The sequence below is a fragment of the Hippopotamus amphibius genome, chromosome 7 (assembly GCF_030028045.1).
Source record: "Hippopotamus amphibius kiboko isolate mHipAmp2 chromosome 7, mHipAmp2.hap2, whole genome shotgun sequence".
Taxonomy (NCBI): Eukaryota; Metazoa; Chordata; class Mammalia; order Artiodactyla; family Hippopotamidae; genus Hippopotamus; species Hippopotamus amphibius.
This window is the reverse complement of record NC_080192.1, coordinates 26,242,822-26,267,194: the sequence shown is the minus strand read 5'-3', so window position 1 is coordinate 26,267,194 and position 24,373 is coordinate 26,242,822. Positions and strand designations below refer to the sequence as shown.

The 24,373-nt window shown below is 37.1% G+C and overlaps 1 protein-coding gene across 8 annotated transcripts in view; it reads right to left on the bottom strand.

The window, feature by feature from the left end:
* Window positions 1-23,864, bottom strand: part of CEP83 (centrosomal protein 83) — a 107,919-nt gene extending 84,055 nt beyond the window's left edge. For 4 of the 8 annotated variants that reach the window (XR_009054661.1, XR_009054662.1, XM_057741501.1 and 1 more), the window contains exon 1: window positions 23,398-23,864. The gene's annotated coding sequence lies outside the window, so the exon portion shown is untranslated. Of the gene's footprint in view, window positions 1-882; window positions 934-23,397 lie in introns of all 8 variants that reach the window. The other 4 variants (XR_009054663.1, XM_057741500.1, XM_057741497.1 and 1 more) reach the window with 2 other exon arrangements.
* Window positions 23,865-24,373: the final 509 nt, after the last annotated feature.

The window sequence follows — 24,373 nt, the reverse complement described above, 5'->3', positions numbered from 1 at the left end:
TTTTTTGCCATGTGGGTATATTACCTATTTAAAATAAGTGAATTCAGAAAGTTTTAAAGCTATAAAGCACTGTAATATATTTATAGGCAGTATGGGTACACTTGAAAGAGACGCCTAATTCTGCTGGAGAAGCTGTCAGGGAAGACTTCACAAAGAAGGAAATCCTGAGCTAAGATAAAGAAAGGGATGCAGGGAAGGAACATCAACTACAAAGGCATGAAGATGGAAAGAAGAACATTGGAGGTGGGGTTGGGGGGAGACGTGAGGGAGCATTATCAGCCTGAAGAGGTAGGGCAGAGCCTTGAAGGCAATGTGCAGAAGACTGGAGTTCACCCTGGGGTCTAGGAGAGCCAACAAAAGGTTTTAAGCTTGTGGTAGATGAGGCAGAGTACAGGATGGTTTCAGATTTGTACTTCAGAAAAATTACTACATTATCTAAGGTGCAGAACAGATTTGAGGTAGAGTGGGGAGTAAGAAAAAGAAGAGGAGATCAAGAGTCCAGGAAAGCAATGATGAAGGCCTGAATGAAAACAGTGGCAGCAAGTAGTTGACAGGGAATAGTCTTAAAAATGAATTTGTAGGCAGAAGTAACAGGAGTTTGTAGTTAGATATTGACACATCTCTCAAAAAAAAAAAAAAAAACCAAAAAATGAAACACAACCCACCTCTTTCAAAGAAACTAATTAAAAGACCAACTAGGAAATCAGGACAGTTTGTTTTTTAAATAAAATGGAATTCAGTTAAAGCAGAAGAAAGACTGTTTCAAAGATTACAATTACTTCAAGCACTAATCTTTCATATGAACAAAGGATCAAGCACAGGGACCTTTGCAAAAGCATCCAAGTAAATGCAAATATCATCACAGTATCTCTAAATATCTACCTTTCTTCCACAGGGATTTCATCAGCAGAGGGGTAAATGCTAAAGCTGGCTCTGTACGAAACAAAGACATAAAATAAGTATTTTATTCCTTAAATGTCCACCTGCTGTTACTCCTCCTCATTCTTTCCTTCAAACAATCATCTCTATAGCAACACACTCTTAAGAAATTTGTGGGTGGAAAGCATATGTTTTTGCAAAAATATGAGAACTTAAGAACATGAGCTACTTTATTTTTTCCTTTAATACAAGAGATACACAATATATCTTAAAAGACAACAGCAAAACATGAAACAAAAAAAAGACAAAAACACAAGGAAATGTAAAAATTGGTGTTGCATGTTTACATGGAATGCTTTTTATAGGTTACAATGACACCTTGTGGTAAGACTTTTTAAATTATATAAGTTATCTTCGAAAATATTTTATAACAGATAATAAAACTGGTTTAGAAAATAGGAAAGACCAAGACCACAGTGCTGAGGCAGTATGAACATATACAATAATCCATTTGGAAAATTAAGGACACAGAGGTTCCCCAAAAAATTAAAAACAAAGCTACCACATGATTCAGCAATTCCACTTTTGGGTATTTATCTGAGGAAAACAAAAACACTAACTCAAAAAGACATATATACCCCTATGTTTACTGCAGCATTATTTACAAGACCCAAGACATGGAAAAAACCTAAGTGTCCATCAATGGATGAATGGATAAAGAAAATGTGATGTACATATAAACAATGGAGTATGACTGAGCCATTAAAAAAGAAGGAAATCTCGCCATTTTCAACAACATGGATGGACCTTGATGGCATTATGCTAAGTGAAATAAGTCAGAGAAAGAAAAATAACATATGATCTCTCTTATATGTAAAATCTTCACAGAAACACAAACACACACACACACAAAAACCAAGCTCATAGATAGAGAATAGACTGGTGGTTGGGGGTAGCAGTGAGGGGAGTAATGGGTAAACCGGTCGGGTGTTTTTTTTTTTTTTTTTTAAGTTTAAATTAAAAGAAAAAATTAAGGGCAAAAAAATAAAACTTTAAAAAATGTCACAATATTAGGTAAGCTAAAGCATCTTAAAAAACTATAATTATAAAGTCATTTACTATTCCCTTCACTTGAGCTAAAATTATTAGCATAAGTTTTGTTGGGTTTTTTTTTTTTAAATGATGCAAAAATATACTACTTTTGTAATCTGGGACAAAACTGATAATATTAGCAACACCTCTGCATGAGAATATTGACACATGGTTTATAAACTATGAAAATAATTGTATGTCATTATTCCTTTCTTACCAATTGAATACAACAGATAACATGGAAAATGTCAGTCTTAATCCAATAATTAAGAAAATAATTTAAATATCTTTCATCAACAGTTTACTATGTTTACCAAATTATGCTAAACACTAGTAAACATAAAGAAATGTTATCAATGCAGTTTGCACACAATCACCTTTAAGAACCTCTTTGAAATATTCTTCTCCTAGCATCTGAAACACCATAATCACCTCCTATCTCCCTGACCCTTCTTGTTCTCCCTTATATGTTCTTTATCCCATTCACCATGAGATTCTTCAGTCTGTTGTTCCATTTCTATAAGAAAAGTCAAGTTGCCTCTCACAGCTTGATTTATTACATTTGAATGACACTCAAATTTATAATCACGTTGCTAACCTCTCTCTCAGCTCAAAACTTACTCTACTACATGTCCCTTCTGTAACAGAAACTTGGCATAACAAGAACTAAACTCTTTAACTTCAAATTTTCTACCTGCCTCCTTAAAAACAACAAAAAAAAATCACTACTACTCTTCCCTTATTTCTTAGCACACAACTTATTCCCCCTCTCCTAGTAGTAAATACACTATTAAATCTGCTGATTCTTCATCCATCTGTTGATTTTAACCATTCTTTTCCATCACCCTCTAGTGCAAAAATATCAAATATTTTACATTTGGTTTAACAGAAGCTTCCTAAACAGTGTCCTGGATTTTGGTCTTTCCTCATCCTTACATAGCCTACAAATTACCCAAGACAATCTTTCTCATGCACTGTCTCCATAATTATAACTCCTATTATAATCTATTGTTTACTGGATTAAATCTACACTTCTCAGCCAAACTCAAAGCCCTGCATTACCCAACTCCTTATACAAATGCAAACAATTTCATTTTGCTGCCCCACAGGACCCCTTTGCTAGAGTAAATTAAGCTGCTTCTCTCTCATACACATGTTGCTTATTCTCATCTTCACAATACTGTTCATATACTTATACTGAGTTAAAATATCTTCTTAAATCTTCTCAACTAATCCACAAATCAAGATCAGAGTCAAACCTAAAACCCTACAGTATGAACAATCAATCATGAGACTATTTTCAGAGTTTATAGTTAACTCTAAAAGTGAATGTAAACAATAGCTTCTTCCCTTCTTTCTGCACCATAAATTTCTGCCTTCCTTGTGCTTGCCTCAGGATATTTATTCTAAATTCTAGCACATGGGTATTTTTCCCTTCTAGTGATTTATAACTATGTAAACTATCTTTCCAAAGAGACTATGACTTCCTCAAAGCAAAAACTACAATCACCTGTGTTTTTGGTTATCTCCGTAGCTCCCAATTCCAATAAATTTAGTTAAGGACAGAAAAGCGATCCACAAACTTTCTATGATATGAATCCTACTTTCCCACAGACTTACAGTGTAATTTAAGACAAAGCTTGGGGAAGAATGTCATCAAGAATACCATTTGCTAACCTATTATGGTAGTTATCAACCAAGATATTTGTGCCTAAAAAAAAAGAAAAAACAACTCTAGGGAAGTGTCTGGTAATCAAAAGCTTTAAAAATGAATATATCCTTTGACCTAGCAATTCCACGTTTAGGAAGTACTGCTAAGAAACTAAGCAGAGATGCACGCAAATATTTACATTAAGGAACCTTCTTCATTTATCACTTAATAAATGTTTATTGAGTCATGTAAAGAGCCAGGAAGGAGTGGAAGACAGAATTAGGTCCCTGCCTCCATGCTGCTTATACCACAGTTCTATTTATGATGGAAAAAGAGGCTATAAAAAAGCATGTTTAATAGCAAGCTATACCATATTCATGGATCAAATTACTAAATATTAGGATGTTAATTTCTCCCAAATGCAGTGCAATGCCATTCAAAACTCCAGCAATTTTTTTAAAAATAGAAATTAACAAGCTGGTTCTAAAATTTATATAAAAACACAAAGGACCTGAAATTGCCAAAACTTTGAAAAAGAACAAAGTTGGAGAACTTGCACTACCTGACTTCATGACTTATTAAAACACTGCAGAAATCAAAAGTGTGGCATTCATATCATGACAGACACAAATCCATTAAAAGAGAGTAGAGTTCAGAAATAGATGCAAATATACGTGGTCAATTAATTTTTGACAAATATGCACACTCAATTCTATGGAGAAAGGATAGTCTTTTCAACAAATGGTCCTGAGACAACTGCCTATCCATGTGCAAAAACATGAACTTCAAGTCTTACTTCATACCATACACAAAACTGACTCAAAACGTATATGTAAACATAAAACATAATACAATAAAACTCTTAGAAACAAATAGAAAATTATCTTATTTTCTTAAAGACTTCTTAGATACAAGACCAAAAGCATAATACATAAGAGAGTTAAAGACTTCTTAGATACAAGATCAAAAGCATAATCCATAAGAGAAAAAAATGAAAAACTGAACTTTAAAATTAAGAACTTCTTTAAAAGACACTGTAATGCAAATGAACAGATATGCAGGGCTGAAGGAATAATTTACAAATCACGTATCAATAAAGGGCTAGCATCCAAAATACATAAAAAATTATCAAAACTAAATAACAGGAAAACACCTCAATTTAACAAAATAAACCAAAAAGTGGGCAAAAGATTTGAATAGACATTTCATTAAGAAAGATACATGGATGATTAAACACATGAAAAAATGTTAAATATCATTTGTCATTAGTGAAGTGAAAATTTGAAACAACGCAATACTACTATACTATACTATACTTACTATACTATACTTTTTGGAATGGCTATACAATTTAAAAGGCTGACCACAACAAATATTAACTAGAATGTAGAGGAACTGGAACTGTCAAACTACTGATGGAAATGTAAAATGGGAAAATCGTTTGGGAAAACACTTTGGCAGTTACTTAAAAGTTAATCATACACTTACCATAAAATCCAGTCATTTCATTTATAGGTATTTAACCAAGAGAAATGAAAACAAAGACTTTTACACAAATGTTCATAGAAGCTTTGTGAGACTCAAACATGAGTCCAACATAGGTAAATGGATAAACAAATTATGACATATCCATACAAAGGAACTATTCAGTAATAAAAGGAATGCATTAATGTGGGTGAATCTCAAAAATAATTATGCTAAGTGAAAAAAGTCTAGACGAAAAAAGAGTATATGTTATATGATTCCATTTATATAAACTTCTAGGAAATGCAAACTAATCATAGTAACAGAAAGCAGATTGGTAGTTGCTTGGGAATGGGAGTGGCTGGTAGGGGTTGGGGAAGGAGGGAGAGATCACAAAAGAGCATGAGGAAACGTAGGCATGACAAATATATTTAATACCTTGATTGTGGTAATAGTTTCACAGGTGTATACATATAACAAGCTGTTTATTTTTTAAAATGTACAATTTGTTATTTATCAATTATACTTAATATAGCTTTTTTAAAAAATAAACATTATGATCTTTAGAAAAAAGATTTTCCTAAAAGAAAACTCTAGGCCTCGATGAGGTCAGAGTTAAATTTTTCCTTAAAAAGTTATGAAAGAATATTTCATATTCTTTTATGAATATGAATATTCTTAGTAACACTGGTAAATGTCTCTTATAGAAGCAGAAAAAGCAAATTATAAAATGTAAAATCCTTATTTTGTAGAAAGCATATTAAATGACTATATATGCATAGGAAAAGAGAAAGGACATTAAAATATTAATAAAATTATCTCTGGATAATATGTTTGATTTTATTAACTGTGCACTTCCTGCACTTTTCTTATTTTACAACAAACATAGCTTATGTTTATAATCAGAGGGAAAATGTCATTGAGGAACCTCAAAGTCCAAAGGGGGAAAAAAGTCTCCCCTTTTCAGATCAGAAAACAGTGACCAAATATAAAAGAGTAAGATGAAGTTCCAGCCCCCATTTCACAAAATAACCCAAAGTCCTCAAATTCCATTCCCTCTATGCGACTTTATACAATGAATACTAAAAAAATGTGGTTGTTGTCAGCCCCAAATCCATACCCTACAAAGTTAACCAAATCTTTTTATAAGTTTATTTATTTATTTATTGGCTGCCTTGGGTCTTCGTTGCTAGGCACAGGCTTTCTCTAGTTGCAGCGAGCAGGGGCTACTCTTCCTTGTGATATGCACGCAGGCTTCTCAGTGCAGTGGCTTCTCTTGTTGTGGAGCATGGGCTCTAGGCACATGGACTTCAGTAGTTGTGGCACACGGGCTCAGCAGTTGTGGCCTGCAGGCTCTAGAGTGCAGGTTCAGTAGCTGTGGCGCACAGGCTTAGTTGCTCTGAGGCATGTGGGATCTTCCCAGACCAGGGATCAAATCCACGTTCCCTGCATTGGTAGGCGGATTCTTAACCACTGTGCCACTAGGGAAGTTCCAAATTAACCAAATCTATGACTCAACTTATAATTTCCTTAAATACATAAGTGCCTTTTATCTAAATATAATAGCAACCTAGAGACTGTCATACAGAGTGAAGTGAGTCAGAAAGAGAAAAACAAATATCGTATATTAGCACATATATGCAGAATATAGAAAAATGGTACAAATCAACCAGTTTGCAAGGCAGAAACAGAGACACAGATGTAGAGAACAAACATATGGACACCAGGTGGGGAAAGTGGGGGGGGGGGGAGGGGAATGGATTGGGAGACTGGAATTGCCATATATACATTACTAATAAGAAAAAAAATATCAAATTGTACACTTTAAATACAGGCAGTTTATTGTATGTCAATTGTATCTCAATAAAACTTCTTTAAAAACAAACAAACAAAAAAAATTCAGAACAGGAAAAATAAAAAAATAAATACAATAGCAGTTTTCAATTTTAGCAATTAAACATCTTTTTCAAATTAAATCTTACAGAATTCAATATTTAGAACAGACTGTCATTTTATTCATGTATATTAATAAAAATTTAAGGTCATAAGATGTTATTTTAAAGACAGATCTTTTATTCTGCATCAGTTAATATGCTGCTGGTCTCCAGTGTTGTAAATTCCAGCTGATAGCACATTTGAAATACACACACACACACACACAGACATACACACACGGATGAGTAAAAAGTATTCACATTCCGGTTATATTAAAACTTTTGTCGGCTGTACTGTCTTATCAGCGCTTTCTGTTCAAGGCTACTGTCTCCCCAGTCACTGCTGTGCAGGTGTGAACACGTTACATCAGTTCACTTGTAACTGCAGTGCAAGCAAAAATGGATGCCCCATTTGTGATTTACATGAAAGAAGAGCAGCACACAGTGATTCATTTTTTCTGTTCTGAGGATGTGCACATCTGCACACTTCTGCCCACACTGTTGACACTCTGCAAAAACTTTGTTTTGAGGTGTTATAGCATCCTCCCTATACTCCTGATCTTGCTCCATTGGACATTCCCCTGTTTGGTCCCCTAAAAGCAGCCCTACAAGGACAAAGACTCACTTCTGATGAAGAAGTGAAGACAGTGGTGCGTTCATGGCTCACAGCTCAGCCTAAAACATTTTTTTTTTAATTTTATTTATTTATTTATTTAGGCACACAGGCTTAGTTGCTTCACGGCATGTGGGATCTTCCTGGAGCTGGGATCGAACCCGTGACCTCTGCATTGGCAGGCGGATTCTTAACCACTGCGCCACCTAGGAAGCCTGCTAAAACATTTTTTAACGAGGGAATTCGACAAAGTGTATTGAAGATTATGTTAAAGATTACGTCGAAAAATGATGTATTTGTCTTTTCTAAAAGTTAATTAAAATAAATTCTACAACCAGAGTGATAATTTTTTGACTCATCCTCGTGTGTGTGTGTGTGTGTGTGTGTGTGCGCGCGCGCGTGTGCACAGCCTTATTGTGGATTTGGGAGTAACTGAAAATGTAGTTAAACAAAATTCAAATCAAACCTTGACAGAATCCTGAAGTACCTCCCACTTATAGTTTTGCAGAATTGGTCAGTAAAGGTTAATCCAAGCTTCTTAATGTAGTATACAAACCCTTCAGAATCTGGGCCCTCTCTACTTTTACCCTTCCAACTTATCTCTTACAACTACCTGATAGGTACTTATGTCTCAACAACACTAAACTGTTTACAGTTCATTGAACAGTACACACTTTTTCTCACCCCATGTTAATCTCTCTTCCTAGAAGACAGTCTCCTAATTTCACCCTTCACTCATTTTCATATTCGATTCAGTCATTACTTCCTTCTGAAAGTCTTTCCTAGATCCGTTCCTTTTCTTTTTCCCCATTCCATTCTGAGTTAAATATCCTTGAGAGCTCTTCCATAATGCCACACATTTATCCCTATCAATGTATTTACTTCACCACACTACAATCAGCTATTTGTTTTTTTTTTTTTTTTTTTTGGCACCACGGGCTTAGTTGCTCCGTGGCATGTGGGATCTTCCTGGAGCAGGGATCGAACCTGTGTCCCCTGCATTGGCAGGCGGATTCTTAACCACTGTGCCACCTAGGAAGCCCTACAATCAGCTATTTGTATACCAATATCCTTCACTAGGCAAAGACCTCCCTGGGGTCAGAGATTATGTCTTAGTCATCTTTATATCCCCCAAACCCTACACAATAGCTGGAACATGACAGGTACTCAATAAACACTTGCTGAGTGAACAGTAAGCAGCATCTTCCACTTATTAAAGGATAAGGAAATCGAGAAACTACACAGAGCTTGGAATTTCCCAACCCCAAATGCCTTATAATTTGATGCTTGAAGAAAATTGGGAAAAATTTAACTCAAGTACATTTGGAGTGACTCATAAATATCTAATGTTGTGCAAAGGATTACAAGTAATATAAAAGAAGGATGGGACAAGCTTTATCATCTTGAGAGGAGAATTTTAACATAAACCAAAAAACAGACCTCCTATTTCCAGCATAAGAGAATTAACAGGTCAACAAATCCTCTCCACAAAACAGGCAAAAACCAACCATGTCAGTGCTCTGGAATTCAATCAACGGCATTCAACAAACTGAGAAGTGTTTATTCACAAAAACAACTGAACTCTGGGTAAGAACACAAGTCTACAGCATTCTTACCTTTTGGAAGCTTAAGACTTTAACATGGGTAGGGCATACTGTAAAACAGCAGCATGCTACTTGAGGGTAATCTGTTATCTGGTGCACTGTCAATTAAAGCAGAGATCTCTGGCAGCTAACCGTGAAGGCCAGTGGCACCTTTATCGGAGGCTGCAGGACTCCAAGTAGCAAGCAACAAACTGGCAGACTACTAGCTGGGAATTTTACAGGAGTTTTGGGAGGTGAGACAGCCTCAGAAGTTAAACAAACTATTTACTAGCCCATGGTGAACAATGACTGTAAAGACAAAGACAGTCTCTTGTGCACCAGAACCTGGAGCAGGCCCAGGCCACTCACACATCCTTATCCAACAGAGCTACACACGTGCAAGAAGAGATGCAAGAGAGGTTGGTGGAAAGTAAAATTCAAAACAGACTTGAAAATGACCTCTGTTGAATACACTTCCTGGCCCACACAGATCCATCAGCAATGTTAGCCATATTAGCATTAGCCATTAGTCCAAGCTGTTTGAACACAACCTCTGACCAAATCCTTGGTTGAACACTAAGTTATGCAGAAATAGTAAGGCAGGTTTAAAAATAAAGAAATAAAACAGCACAGACATCAGGAACCACACAATGTAGGGGAGAAAGACTTCACAAATTTAGACCAGGCAAGTTACTAAACAAATGAAGAGAAAAAAACAACATCAATCTTTGAAAGTCAAAACAGAGTTGCTTCAAAATATTATCTAAAATGTCCAGGAGGGAATTCCCTAGCAGTTCAGTGGTTAGGACCCCACACTCTCACTGCCAAGGGCCCTGGTTCAATCTCTGGTCAGGGAACTAAGATCCCACAAGCCATGTGGTATGACCAAGAAAATAAATAAATAAAAGGCAGAATTCTTCCCTGGCGGTCCAGTGCTTAGGACTCCATGCTTCCACTACAGGGGGCCTGGGATCGACCCATGGGGGAACTAAGATCCTACAAGCCATCCAGCACAGCCCCCCCTCCCAAAAAAGTCCAGTATTTAACAAAAAATTATAAGCAAAAACAACAGAATAGTATGATCCATTCCCAGGAAGGAAACCAGCAAATAGAAGCTGTCCCTGGGTATCCCCAGGTATTAGATTTGGCAGACAAAAAGTTCAAAGAAACTATAATAAATATGTTCAAAGAACGAAAGGAAAACATATTTAAAGAATTCAATAAAAGCATAATGACAATGACTCAGAAGACTGAAAATCTCAAAGAGGAGATAGAAACTTTTTTAAAATGGAGATTCTGAAGTTGAAAAGTATAATTATTGAAATAAAAACTTAAGTGAGGTTCAACAACAGACTTGAAATGAGAGAAAGGAGAACCAATGAACCTAAAGACAGATCAGTAGAAAGTATCCACTCTGAAGAACAGAGGGAAAAAAAAGATCGAAGAGAAATGAATTGAACTTCAGAGATCTGTAAAACAATATGAAATGTATCAACACATGTGCAACGAGAGTTCCAGAAAAAAGAAAAGAGACAAGGGCATAAAAGTCCTTGAAAAAATAATGGCTGAAAACATCCCCAATTTGATGAAAAATATTTATCTATCCAAAAAGCCCAGAAAACCCAACACAGAGATCAACACTAAGACACACTATAGTCAAAAGGCTAATAGACAAAGAGAAAAGTCTTAAAAGGCACAAGACAAAAATGACTCATCAGCCATAGGAGAACAATAACATGATTAACAGGCAGCATCCCATCAGAAACAATTAGTCCAGGGAGGGAAAATGGAATTTAAAACAAATGAAAAAGCTCTCTAATAAGAATTCTATATTCAGCAAAATGGCTCTACAAAAATGACAGTGAAATAAAGATATTTCCAGGTAAAGACTGAGAGAACTTGTTGCTGTCAGAAATGCCTGATGTGAAATACTGAAGGAAGATTTTCTGGCTGAAAAAATGTCACCAGAAAGTAACAAATTCACTTTTATTTTAAAAGAAATAAAACATGTTGGAAATTGTAACTATATAGGAAGAAAAAACTAAAAATACAATTGCTCTCATTTCTTTCCATTTTTTTAAATAAATAAGGTTATATAAAGCAACAATTAAAGTACTATGTTGCTGGATTTTTAATACGCATGCATAAAAAAGGAAGAGGAAGAACTTCCCTGGTGGTCCAGTGGTTAATAAGACTCTGCTTCCACTACAGGGAGCATGGCTTCAATCCTTGGTCAGGGAAGTTCCACAAGCTGTGCAGTGCAAGCAAGAGGAAAAAAAAAAAAGGGAAAAAAGAGCTAAAAGAGCTATACTGCTGCAAAGTTTCTATAATTTACCAGAATTAATTTAGTACTATTCTGAAGAAAACTGTAATAAATTAAAATGCATATTATAATCCCTAAAGCAACCACAATGAAAATAACATAATATAGTAAAAGAAATCAACAGAGGAATTAAAATGGCATAATTAATATAACTGATAGAACACTGTACCCAAAAACTGCAGAATTCACATTCTTTTCAAATACACATGGAACATTCTCCATCACACACTATATATTGGGCCGTAAGTCTCAATAAATTAAAAAGTACTTAAATCATTAAAGTACGTTATCTGCTCATATGGAATTTAGAGATCCACAAAACAAAGATATCTGAAAACACTCCGTAATACTGGTAAATTCAAAAACACGCTTTTAAATAACCCATGGATCAAAGAAATCACAAGAAAAATTTTTTAAATATACTTTGAATTGAAGGAAAACAAAAACAGCATATCAAAATGTACAAAATGCAGTTAAGGCAGTGCCTAGAAGGAAATTTACAGCTTTAAACATATATCAGAAAGGAGAAAGGTCTCAATAGTCTAGGTTTCCACCTTAGAAAACTAGGGGGGAAAAAAAGAGCACACTAAGCCCAAAGAAAGCAGAAGGAGGAAAGAAAAATAGAGTGAAAGTCAATGAAACAGAAAAAAAAAAAAATCAATGAAATAAAAGGTTAATTCTTTGAAAACATAAGCAAAGTTGACAAACAGCTAAATTCACCATGAAAATAAGAGAGAAGACATAAATTGCCAAAATAAAGAATAAAAGAGGGAACATCATTACCAACCTTACAGTAAAGGACTTTTTAAAAATATGAACTTTATATCAACAACTTAGACAATTTATATGAACTGGACTAATTCCTGGAAACAAAAGTATCAAAACTTAAAAAAAAGAAAAAAAGAGTAAGAAAGGAAATGAAAACCTGGATAGAACTATAACAAGTAAGGAAACCAAATTAGTGATGTAAAATCTTCCCACAAAGAAAAGCCCATGTTCCCACAGTTTCACTGATAAATATCATCAAATAATTAGAGAAGTAATAGCAATCCTTTGGAAACTACTTTCAAAACTTTTTTTGAAAACTTAAAAAAAAAAAGGGGGGGGGGGAAGAACACCATGCAACTCTATGAAGCCGATGTTGCCCTGATACCAAAGCTAGACAAAGGCATGATGAGAAATGAAACCAACAGACCAAAATCCCTTGTGAACATAGACACAAAATTTCTTAACAAAATTTAGGAAAACCAAATTCAGCAACATATAAAAGATTATATACAGCATGACTAAATGAAATGGATTCCAGGAATACAGGGTTGGCCTAATCTCTGAAAATCAATTAATGTAATATACCATATTAACAGAATAAAGGATAAAAACCATATGATCATCTCATTGGATGCAGGGGAAAATCTGACAAAATCCAACACTCATTCATGCCTAAAAACTCTCAACAAATTATGAATACAAGGAAACTTTCTCAACCTAATAAAGGGAAATCTACAGAAAATGCACAGGTAACATCACACTTAATAGTGAAAATCTATATACTTTCCCCCCAAGACCAGGAGCACTCAACACTTCTATTCATCCTCTCACTGGAGAGTCTAGCCCACACAATAAGGCAAAAATAAATGATAAGATGTATTAACGTTCAGATTGGAAAGAAAGAAGTAAAAATATTTTATTCACAGACATGATCATCTATGTAGAAACAATATACAAAATTTGATTGCATTTTTATGTGCTAGCAATGAACAATTTAAAAATCAAACTATGAAAACTCCATTCTCAGAATGAAAACTATAAAATTCTTAGGAATAAATGCAATACAAGTACAAGACTTATATACTGAAAATTTTAAAACAGTGTTGAGAAAATTAAAGCTCTAAGTAATAGAGAGGCATTACATGTTCATGAATTGAAACACCCAATTTTAAGTTACCAATTCCTCCCACGTTCATCTATAGATTCAATGCAAATTCTATCAAATCCCAGCAAACTTTTTTGTAGAAACTGGCAAGCTGATTCTAAATTTTATATGTAAACAGAAAGGATCGAGAATCACTTCTGAAAAAGTTAGGGGATTTACACTACCCATTTTGAAACTTACTATATAACACTACAGCAATCTAGACAGTGCAGTATTGGAATAAGTACAGAAATATAGATAGAACATAATTAAGACTCTGGAAATAGGGACCTCATGAAACTTAAAAGCCTTTGCACAGCGAAGGAAACCATAAACAAGACTAAAAGGCAACCCTCAGAATGGGAAAAAATAATTGCCTATGAAACAACAGACAAAGGATTAACCTCCAAAATATACAACCAGCTCATGAAGCTTAATACCAAAAAAGCAAATAACCCAATCCACAAATGGGCAGAAGACCTAAATAGACATTTCTCCAAAGAAGACATCCAGATGGCCAACAAACACATGAAAAGGTGCTCAACATCACTCATCATCAGAGAAATGCAAGTCAAAGCCACAATGAGGTATCACCTCACACCAGTCAGAATGGCCAGCATCACAAAATCTGGAAACAACAAATGCTGGAGAGGGTGTGGAGAAAAGGGAACTCTCCTGCACTGTTGGTGGGACTGTAAGTTGGTACAGCCACTATGGAAAACAATTTGGAGGTTCCTTAAAAAACTACAAATAGAACTACCATATGATCCAGTCATCCCACTACTGGGCATACACCCAAAGAAAACCATAATCCCAAAAGAAACTTGTACCATCATGTTTATTGCAGCACTCTTTACAATAGCCAGGACATGGAAGCAACCGAAATGCCCATCAACAAATGAATGGATAAAGAAGATGTGGCATATATACACAATGGAATATTACTCAGCTATAAAAAGGGATGAGATGGAGCTATATGTCATGAGGTGGATAGAACTACAATCTGTCATACAGAGTGAAGTAAGTCAGAAAGAGAAGGACAAATATTGTATGCTAACTCACATATACGGAATCTAAAAATGGTACTGATGAACTCAGTGACAAGAACAAGGACGCAGATACAGAGAACGGACTGGAGAACTCGAGGTATGGGAGGGGGCGGGGGGTGAAGGGGAAACTGAGACGAAGCGAGAGAGTAGCACAGACATATATATACTACCAACTGTAAAATAGATAGTCAGTGGGAAGTTGCTGTATAACAAGGGGAGTCCAACTCGAGGATGGAAGATGCCTTGGAGGACTGGGGCGGGGAGGGTGGGGGGGACTCGAGGGGGGGAGTCAAGGAAGGGAGGGAATACAGGGATATGTGTATAAAAACAGATGATTGAACTTGGTGTACCCCCAAAAAAATAAAAAAATAAAAACACAATATTAAAAAAAAAAAAAAAGAATAAAAAATTAAAAAAAAAAAAAAAAAGACTCTGGAAATAAACTCTTAAGTTACAGGCAACTGAATTTTTTTTTCTTCCCCAAAGGTACCAGTACAGTCCAAGGGGGAAAAGAATAACCTTTTAAACAAATGGTGCTAGGACAAGTTGGCATCCACTTGGCATAAAAAAAAAAGAACTTAGATCTGATCTTATACCATACAAAACTTAATTCAATATGGATCCTAAATCTAAATGAAAGAGCTATAAAAAAAACCCCAGGAGAAATCTTTGTGATCTTGAATTAGGCAAAAAGTTCTGAAACACACAATCAAAAGTATAAGCCATAAAAGAAAAAAATGACAAATTAAACTTCATTAAAAGCTTTGTACTTCGAAGACACTAGTAAGACAAAACAAGCCACAAACTGGCAGAAAATCTTTGTAAACCTCTGATAAAAGACCTTTATCCAGATATATAAAAAACTTTTACAACTCAATAGGGAAAAAAAAAAAGCTAAAAAAATGGGCAAAAGACTTGAACCAAGACTTATAAATGGCTAATAAGCACATGAAAAACTCAACATCATTTGTATTTACAGAAATGTAAATTAAATCACGAGACTCTACTTGTCGCCCTGTGGAATGGCTATAATCAAAAAGACAGATGATACCAAGTGTTGATGAGAATGTGGAGAAACTGGAACCCTTGTACATTTTTTATTGGAATGTAATTGGTCACTTTCAAAAACAATCTGGCAGTTTCTTAAAAGATTAAAAACAAATTCTGAACTGTTGTTAGAACACTTCTGTAGTTTTTCTCACATCAACCAATTCTCCAACTCTCTATACAGCAACTTGAGCGTCCTAAAACTTTTTTTTCCTTTTTAATATTTATTTATTTTGGCTGCACTAGGTGTTAGTTGCAACACGTTTAGTTGCGGCATGCGGGATGTTTTTAATTGTGGCAGGCCGACTCTTAGTTACAGAATGCGTGTGAGATCTAGTTCCCTAACCAGGGATCAAACCCGGGCCCCCTGCATTGGGAGCACAGAGTCTTCCCCACTGGACTACCAGGGAGGTCCCGAGTGTCCTAAAATTTAATTCAATTCTGACACTACCCACAAGTAGTGCAGACCCCCGAGTTTAAGGGGGTCCCACAAGACTGCTCCCATTTCAGACACCAGTCTCAAGTCCCAGGTTGCCACCTATACTTCTGACCAGTTATAAGTCAGGGGTTCCACAACCCTCTCCTTGGGTTTGCTACTTTGCTAAAACAGCTCACAGAACTCAAACAGTTTATTTACTATTACTGCTTTATTATGAAGGATACAACTTGGACTTCCTAGGTGGTGCAGTGGTTAAGAATCTGCCTGCCAATGCAGGGGACACAGGTTCGATCCCTGCTCTAGGAAGATCCCACATGCCACAGAACAACTAAGCCTGTGTGCCACAACTATTGAGTTCATGTGCCGCAACTACTGAAGCTCTTGGAATTGCACTGTTCAAGAGTTTTTATAGAAGTCTAGTCTCCATTCCTTCTTCCCAGAAGTTAATGGGTAAGGCTGAAAATTCCAACCATGTCATCACTTGGTCTTTCTGGTGACCTGTCCTTTCTGAGGGTGATCTAGGGACCCCTTCTAAATCACCATATTAGCATAAACTTAGATGTGATCAAAAGCTCATTATGAATAACAAAATATAATCCTTATCATTCAGGAAATTCCAAGGGTTTTAGGAGCTCTGTGTCAGCAATCAGGGACAAAGACCAAATATACCCTACAAGCTTACCATATGACTCAGCAATTCCACTCCAAAGAATCTACCCAAAAGAAATGAAAATATGTTCACACAAACACTTACACAAATCTTCATGGCAGCATTATTCATATTAGCCAAAAAGTGGAAACAATTCAAAATGTCCATCAATTGATAAATGGATAAATAAAATGTGACATATCTATACAAGAGGATACTATTCAGCAATAAAAAAGAACAAAATGTTGATACATGCTACACAGATGAACCTCAAAAATATTAAGTGAAAGAAGCCAGATGCAAAAGACTAGCATATATATTTTTGTTCCATTTATATGAAATGTCCAGAAAATACAAATGTATGGAGACAGAAAGCAGCTAAATGGTTTGCTGGGACTAGGTTGAGAGGTAGACTGACTGCAAACAAGCTTGAGAGAAATTGGGGAGGGGAGGCTTAATGAAAGTGTTCTGAAACTGTCTTGTGATGATGGCTGTACAACTCTATAAATATACTTAAAAATTCACTTAATTGTATGCTCACAATTGGGTAGAGAAGTTATCTCTTCTGAACTGCAGAAAATGTGATGACTGGATGGCTGTCATCAAGCCTAAATTCAAATAGCCAAGCAAAAAGAAAGAATCCAGATTCTTAATGATGTCACTGAGCCACTGATTTGACAATCCTAGAACCACCGATCTGCAGACTTCTTATACATGAGTTAATAAAATTTCATGAGTTAATAAAATTTCCTTAAGGTTACAAATAAAAGGATATGAAAGTTCTGAGGGATACAAGAATATGTTCATTTCATTATAGAAAATTTGGGATTATCTATATAGAAAGGCATCAAGGAAAAGGCAGGAATTCTGGTGGATCTTGAAGGATAAAAGATTACGATGAGGGGTGGAGGAGCTGGGAGAAGAGGCAGAAAAGAATGGTGTTTAGTTTAGAAGTGTAACAGTGGAATGGATAAAATTAACATTCAACAAGCGCCCGCTATAACTGAGTCAGGCATTATTACAACATACAACTTTTTAATTTATATGACTCTTGTGGGGGAAAAAAAAAGTATTTACACACAAAGACACTGAGGACCCTAAGATTAAGTAACTTTTCCAAAAAGCCAAGCAGCCAGTAAAGTGGTGGAGCCAAGATTTTAATCTTCAGTCTCAGGATTCAGGCTCCAAAACATATACTTCTTCCGCTATGTTATGATGCTAACCAAAGACTTAACCTATCCCCATTTGCAAGTTCAGATCTTTGTAGAGAGCATCTTTACAAAGATGAGTTTACATGTATAGTGCTACACAATGTTTCTTGACTAGCAACTTCCATTTAATCAGTAAACTAAATGTGATATTCATTCCTCCCTTGGCTTCCAAAACTCTACCCTATTCTCTTTCACCACCTACTCATTACATGCTGATGTTCACCAGCTCTTCTCTACACTCAGGATCTCAACTACCACTACAGCTGATGACTTCTGACTCTGTCTCTCCAATTCAGAGAAAATCCCAAGTTCTCCTTGATTGATTAACTCCCTCCAGGCCAGGGTGAATACTTCTCTGTACACTTTCATATTACACTTACATAATTCTAACGAGGCATTTCTCAGTCATAGTGTATCCTGTCTGCAGTTCTAGGTCAGATGTCCTCCCTACATGCCCCCAGAACACACCCTTATTTATCTTAATAGCACTTCCCATGTTACATTACAAATAATTACTTTATCCATTTTTCCCACCTAACAAGCTGCTTGAGACTTGGCACTTTGTCTTAGTCACAATCCAGTACCTAGCATAGTGCAAGACATATGATGGGCACCCAAATATTGACTAAACCAATGAATAGAAGAAATAAAATTTGCTTTAAATTGCAATGATACAATTTTTGAAAGAAATCTTCAGGAATTTGTTTTTTCAAATGGGAAAATAAGCCAAGAAAGGTTAAGTGACTTAGTCAAGCTGTGGTCACCTGAGTCATAATTCTCTTTCAACAAAATCATGGTGCCTATTAATTCATGCTTATTGACCTATTCGTGCTTATTCTCTACGAACCTCCAGAAGTAATATAAAAATGTTATATAGAGAAGAACCATTTCAACTTCATCCACTTCAGCTGTGGCTGGCTATATCAGTTGTAGAGAACTCTAATGTTAATTATTAACAGTTTTTCTGTCCAGAATAGACTAATATTTAATTGAGCCAGTCTTTTCACATGTCCTTCACACACCGTAATTCAATATATATTTATCATGCATCTCTATGTGGAAAACATGAAAGTTATAATCTGTCAGCACTCAAAAAATATATAATTATATCATATGCAATTTCAGTTTGACAATACCTCAAATGTCTGCCTTAATGTGATTCAGTTGAGAATGACAGAACAAATGTGAACACTAGAGATAGGCACTGCAACTTCCCTGGGAAAATCCCTGTAGTCCAATGCTAATGTTGCCAATGGTTGCTATGCTATACTGCAACCGTGTTACTGGGCAACAACTCAGAAGCTAAGACAGCCAGTTCACTAAGGAACAACTGAATCAAACCAAGATTTATAAATGTACTCTGAGACTCAACTTTTTTATACCTTTAACTGAAGTAACTGTCATAAGCATCGGATATAGGATTTACAGCAAGACTATAAAAATCACATAGAATTTATTTAAAGACATATTTTGAGAGTGATAAGTGCTTTCCAAAAGAGAATGGCTAGGTTTAGGTTCCTCTTAACTCCATGAATTTTAATCCAAAAGCTATCTGTGGTTACAATATACAGAAAACAAATAACTGGACACTACATGACTTTATTCCTTTCTTCCTGGATTATATGTCAGTTAAATTAAAAAAAAAAAACAAAAACAGTGCTAGACTACAGAGTCTGTGATCTTTCCATGACCCAGAGAGGCAGTCCTGACAGAAAAACACAAAACTTAAGAGAATTGTTAATTTATGAGGGCCAAATAAAAGTACTGACATAATTTCATAAATTAAGTCTTTACTAGGTAAAATGTAAAATGGAAAGGGGCAAAATGGGGAAACAGGAAGAGAGGAATGAAAGGAGGCAGGGAGGAGGAAAAGGGAAGAAAAAGAGTGGGGGAAGTATTTTTTTTAACCCAGATTCTACTAAGGAAGAACCAGGAAACTGACCAAACTCCCAAGCCCACTAGGGAATAGTGCTGGCATTCCTGAGGGAGTCCTTATTGCTGATACTGTCATGGGAAGTTCTCAACTATTCACACTTTCTAGGAACAGAACCTTTAACTGTAATTCTAATGAATCCCCTCTCTTTAATTCCCTTTCTAACGGTTGATAGTTGTCCTTCCTCCCTCAGTTACTCTCAAAAGATTTGCTTTTACTTGTACTACACTGTGAAGGGAATGAAAACAGTGGAAATACACATTCCCCATCTCTAATAAACATTTTTTAAGCAACTTCTACCTGGAAAAGACTAAGGATACAGCTCATTGAGATCTGATGTCCTGGGCCTAAAGAGCTTACAATCTAGTTAGGAAGTTAAGACATATAGATTTAATGAGTAGGACTGACAAATACATTCTATAGGATTTCAGAGGTGGAATTTAGGACATGTTACCCCTAAATCTGCCACTTTAGTATACTAATGGAGTTAAAAGCACTTGAGAAACACCAGATGCAAGAGGAGCACTCTGACCCTCCTTTTTCTTCCAGAAAGCAGGAGATAAAACTCCCACGTGAAAGGTGCCCTCTCTGTAGCAGGATGGAAGACAGGGAGAATCAAAGCTGAGAAATTTGCACAAACTTGTTAAACTAACCCTTATCCCTAGTTATTTCTCCACAATTTACTCCTCCTAGCCCCAAACTCTCTCTTGTCAATTTTTCACAAATTTGTTTCTTTGCCTGAAAGATATAGAACATTCCGACTTAGGACTTTTTCAACTTCACAATAGTGCGAAAACAATTCACATTCAGTAGAAACCATACTTCAGTTTTTAAATTTTGACCTTTTCCCAGCCTAGCGATATACAGTACAATACTTGGCGGCAGCAGCAGCAACAGCTGAACTGCAGCTCCCAGCAATTTAAAGGGTAAACAACTAATTTACTTACAACCATTCTGGACCCATACAACCATTTTTTTTCACTTTCAATACAGTGTTCAATAAGTTACATGAGATAATCAACACTTTATCATAAAATAGGCTGTACGTTAGATGATTTTGCCCAACTGTAGGCTGATAAAAGTGCTCCGAGCATGTTTAAGGCAGGCTAGACCAAGCTATGATGTTGAGTAGATTGGGTAGTTAGGTATAGTAAACGCATCAACTTAGGATAGAGGAGGTAACCCCACTGGAAGTCAAGCACAACCTGCAAAAGCTTTCTGCTCTGCTCTTCATTCTCCATGTACATGTAAAAAAATTTTTAAAGCTGTATGCTTTTTTCCTGTTAATCTATATCAATTTAATTCTTAGGCCCAGCCAGAGACCTTTTCCTGCCCTGGAGAGTTGAACTTTACAGAAAGAGTACAATTTAGATTTTAGGGAAAAAGGAAAGAAATCAGGTCAGGTAGGTAGAATGACATGAAGACTGGTAAGGAAAGGAGAAAGCACATAGTAGCTTTAGAGGATGGTGAAGAAATCAGTCTGGTCAGAGTATAGCTTTTCTACAAAGAACATAAACTTGAAAAGGCAGAGTGTAATGAGATTTTGAAGAGTTCAGATGAAGAAATATGAACTTCAGTCAGCAGGAAACAGTACTTCTGGAAAATTTTTACACAGATACATATAAACATTCCCTAAAAGTACACACTGATTAGACAACTTGAGAAAATTACTTGCTGAACCTAATACATTATGTATGACAAAGTTAAAACTCATCTACTTTAGGCAGAGACAGTATCTAGAAAACACACACACAAAGAATTCTGACCATTCACTAATCTCTGTTAAGATTTCATTCTTCTAAGCTTCTTGAATTAGAACTTCCCATAACAAAATGCTGACTTCTGATTACTAAGAATTTTATTACACAATATGCATGAGTCATTCTTGATTTTTCTTCTTTGCTTGTCTTGCCCAATTCTTGAATATTTCATTACTTCAACATCAGCATGCAGGAAAGAAAAAGAGGGAGAGGACTAAAATGAAGTCTACGGATTTCTGAAATACAATCAGGGCATGATGTAAAGAATATAAAACTTCAAGTTCCAATTCCCATTACTCATAGTTTGATTTCAAAGAAGTCATTCAGTCTCATGGTGTCTCAAATGTTCTCACCTAACTTTCTTACATACTTGAAAGGTTACTGCACTCAAAATATCACAAAAAAGTGGTCTAAAAACTAACTACCAGCATAACTCACTTAAGGTGCTTCACTTCACTTCAGGACAGTGTGTCCTTTACATATTGTAGGTTCGTTCCAACCCTGCATTGTCAGATGATGGTTAGCACTTTTTAGCAGTAAAGTATTTTTTTAATTAAGATATGTACATTGAGACATAATGCACGTTGCACACTTAACAAACTACAGCATAGTGTAAACATAACTTTTATATGCACTGGAAAACAAAAACAAAAAATTCATGTGACTTGCTTTACTGGGGTGGTTTGGAATCAAACCCACCATATCTTCGAGGTATGCCTGTATTTGCCATACAAATTACATCATTAAGGATTCAGTGAGTGGAGCAAGAGTGAGATTATTGGCTAAACCAAGGTTTAAAAACCATCTGTGGGCAATAAGTGTTTCAATCTCCCAATGCTCTACCTTAACCTAAATTGGTATTACTCCACTAGTTGATAAAATTCCTACATATAATGACACTTCACCTGGTTAGAAAATACTCAAAGGAAGGGGAACACTTGACATATTATGCCGCCAAAAACCAAAGGGTAACTAAAATCCATTTTAACTCTCCGTAGAGTCCTATACGACTTTGAAGTTTAAAGCATTCTAATAATTCCAAACAAAATGAGTTTGAAATAACAGCTCAGTACAAAAGGTGAGTATGAACTGTAACCACCTACAGGCTAAATCCATGAATTTAGAGAATTTTGAATCCAGATAATTGTAGGATACATTTAATTATATTCTAGTTGAATATTAGACTTGTTTACAGAGATGTTGCTTGGTAACAGAAGCAGTGCTTTAACAACCTACTCAGTTTTAGATCTACTCAAGTATTTTAAGCTCATAGTTTGAACACATTATGAACTATATACTACTGATATATATGAGAAACTAAGGACAAGTTTCTTGTTATCCTAGATATCGCTAAGATTTTACTGAAAGTTTCACCATTACAACTAATGTGATCAAAGGCTTTTAAAATACTTGGCAATGCGCATTTTTAAGAGCTAAGAGCTCATTTATTTTGGTCAAAAGTTGGACACTAAGGATATATCAAAATGTTCATTAAAGCCCAGCATGCACTCACATATTCTAACATTATCTCTGTAATGACAGTCAATATCACCGTCAGAATTGTCTTCAGGGTCAACGAAAATGGCAGCTTTATTTTTTTCACAAGTGAAACTGGAGGTACCACTTGTTTGGCCAGTTTTTAAACTGCGGCTGCACAAGCACCACGCTGGAGCGCATCAAAACTGCCCATAAACAGTTTCACGTGCATTTAATCGGCCACAGAGCATTCTCCCAGCCTACTTTCCTAACACCGGCTCCAACTGCTTTATGGGGAAAATAACAAAAGAATTCAAGGGCAAGCTGTGAAGAAAAAAAGCCACGAGTATCCCAAACCACGGACAAGACAAGCGTTACGTACCAGACTCACACTCGGTCCTTGCAACGTGCGCACAGAAAACTTAACAGTGACCGGTGTCCTGGCCGCTCTCGCCAAGGGGATACCTCCACAGCTCCAGCCACGGGCGCCCACAGCACTCTTCCCGCCGGGGCATCAGGGTCACGGGAGGCGGTCCCGCACGCGGGGTGCTGGCCCAGCTCGTCACGCCTGGCGAGGTGTCGGCGGCCGCTCGCCGAGCAGGCTGAAGAGCAGGAGCGGGAGAACCGAGCGCGCCCCTCGGGCTCCCGACCCCGGGGAAATGGGTATCCCGGGAGAGCTCCGAAGGCGGAGAGGGCGGCGGCGGGCGATGGAGAAAAGCCCCGCTCCTCCGCGGTGGACGGGCCTTCACAGGGGTACGGGGCCGGCGCCGAAGTCCGGCCAGGAAGCCACCCTCACCCTGCAGCCCGCCGCCCTTCAAAGCCCGCGGGGCGGACTGGTTCCCGAGACCTAAGCGCGCGCGAAGCAGGAAGTCCCGCCCCACGCCTACGTCACCGACGCTGCGGACGCCGGCCTAGGCCCGGAGGTCGTTAGAGGGAGGAGGGGAATGGGCTGTGGAGAAAGCGGCGCCGAAAGACGGCGGGAACGCGGGGGTGCAGGCGGCGCCCCGAGAGGCCTCTGGAGGCCACGGAGATGCCCTGAGCCGAAGGGAAAGCACGGTCCGGGGCCCGGCATTTGCTTCAGGGAAGCCGCTCTGCCTCGCCTCCTCCGCACGCAACGTCTCCGGGGATTTCCCGCAGTTTCGGGCTTCTCCTTCGCTCTGCCGGCTCTTACCGCACTTTTTCGTCTCTGAGGGCTCCGACAGTAGTCCTGCGGCCACCCCCGGCTGCCTTCGTGCCGAACCGTGCAGATTTAATGGGTCTCGAAGTCTCCTGCCTACCGCCTCGGCCCACGAGTGGGAGGCAGCGCAGCTTGCCAGGAGGAAACGGCCAGGTCAGGACCCGGGCCCAGACGCAAGTCA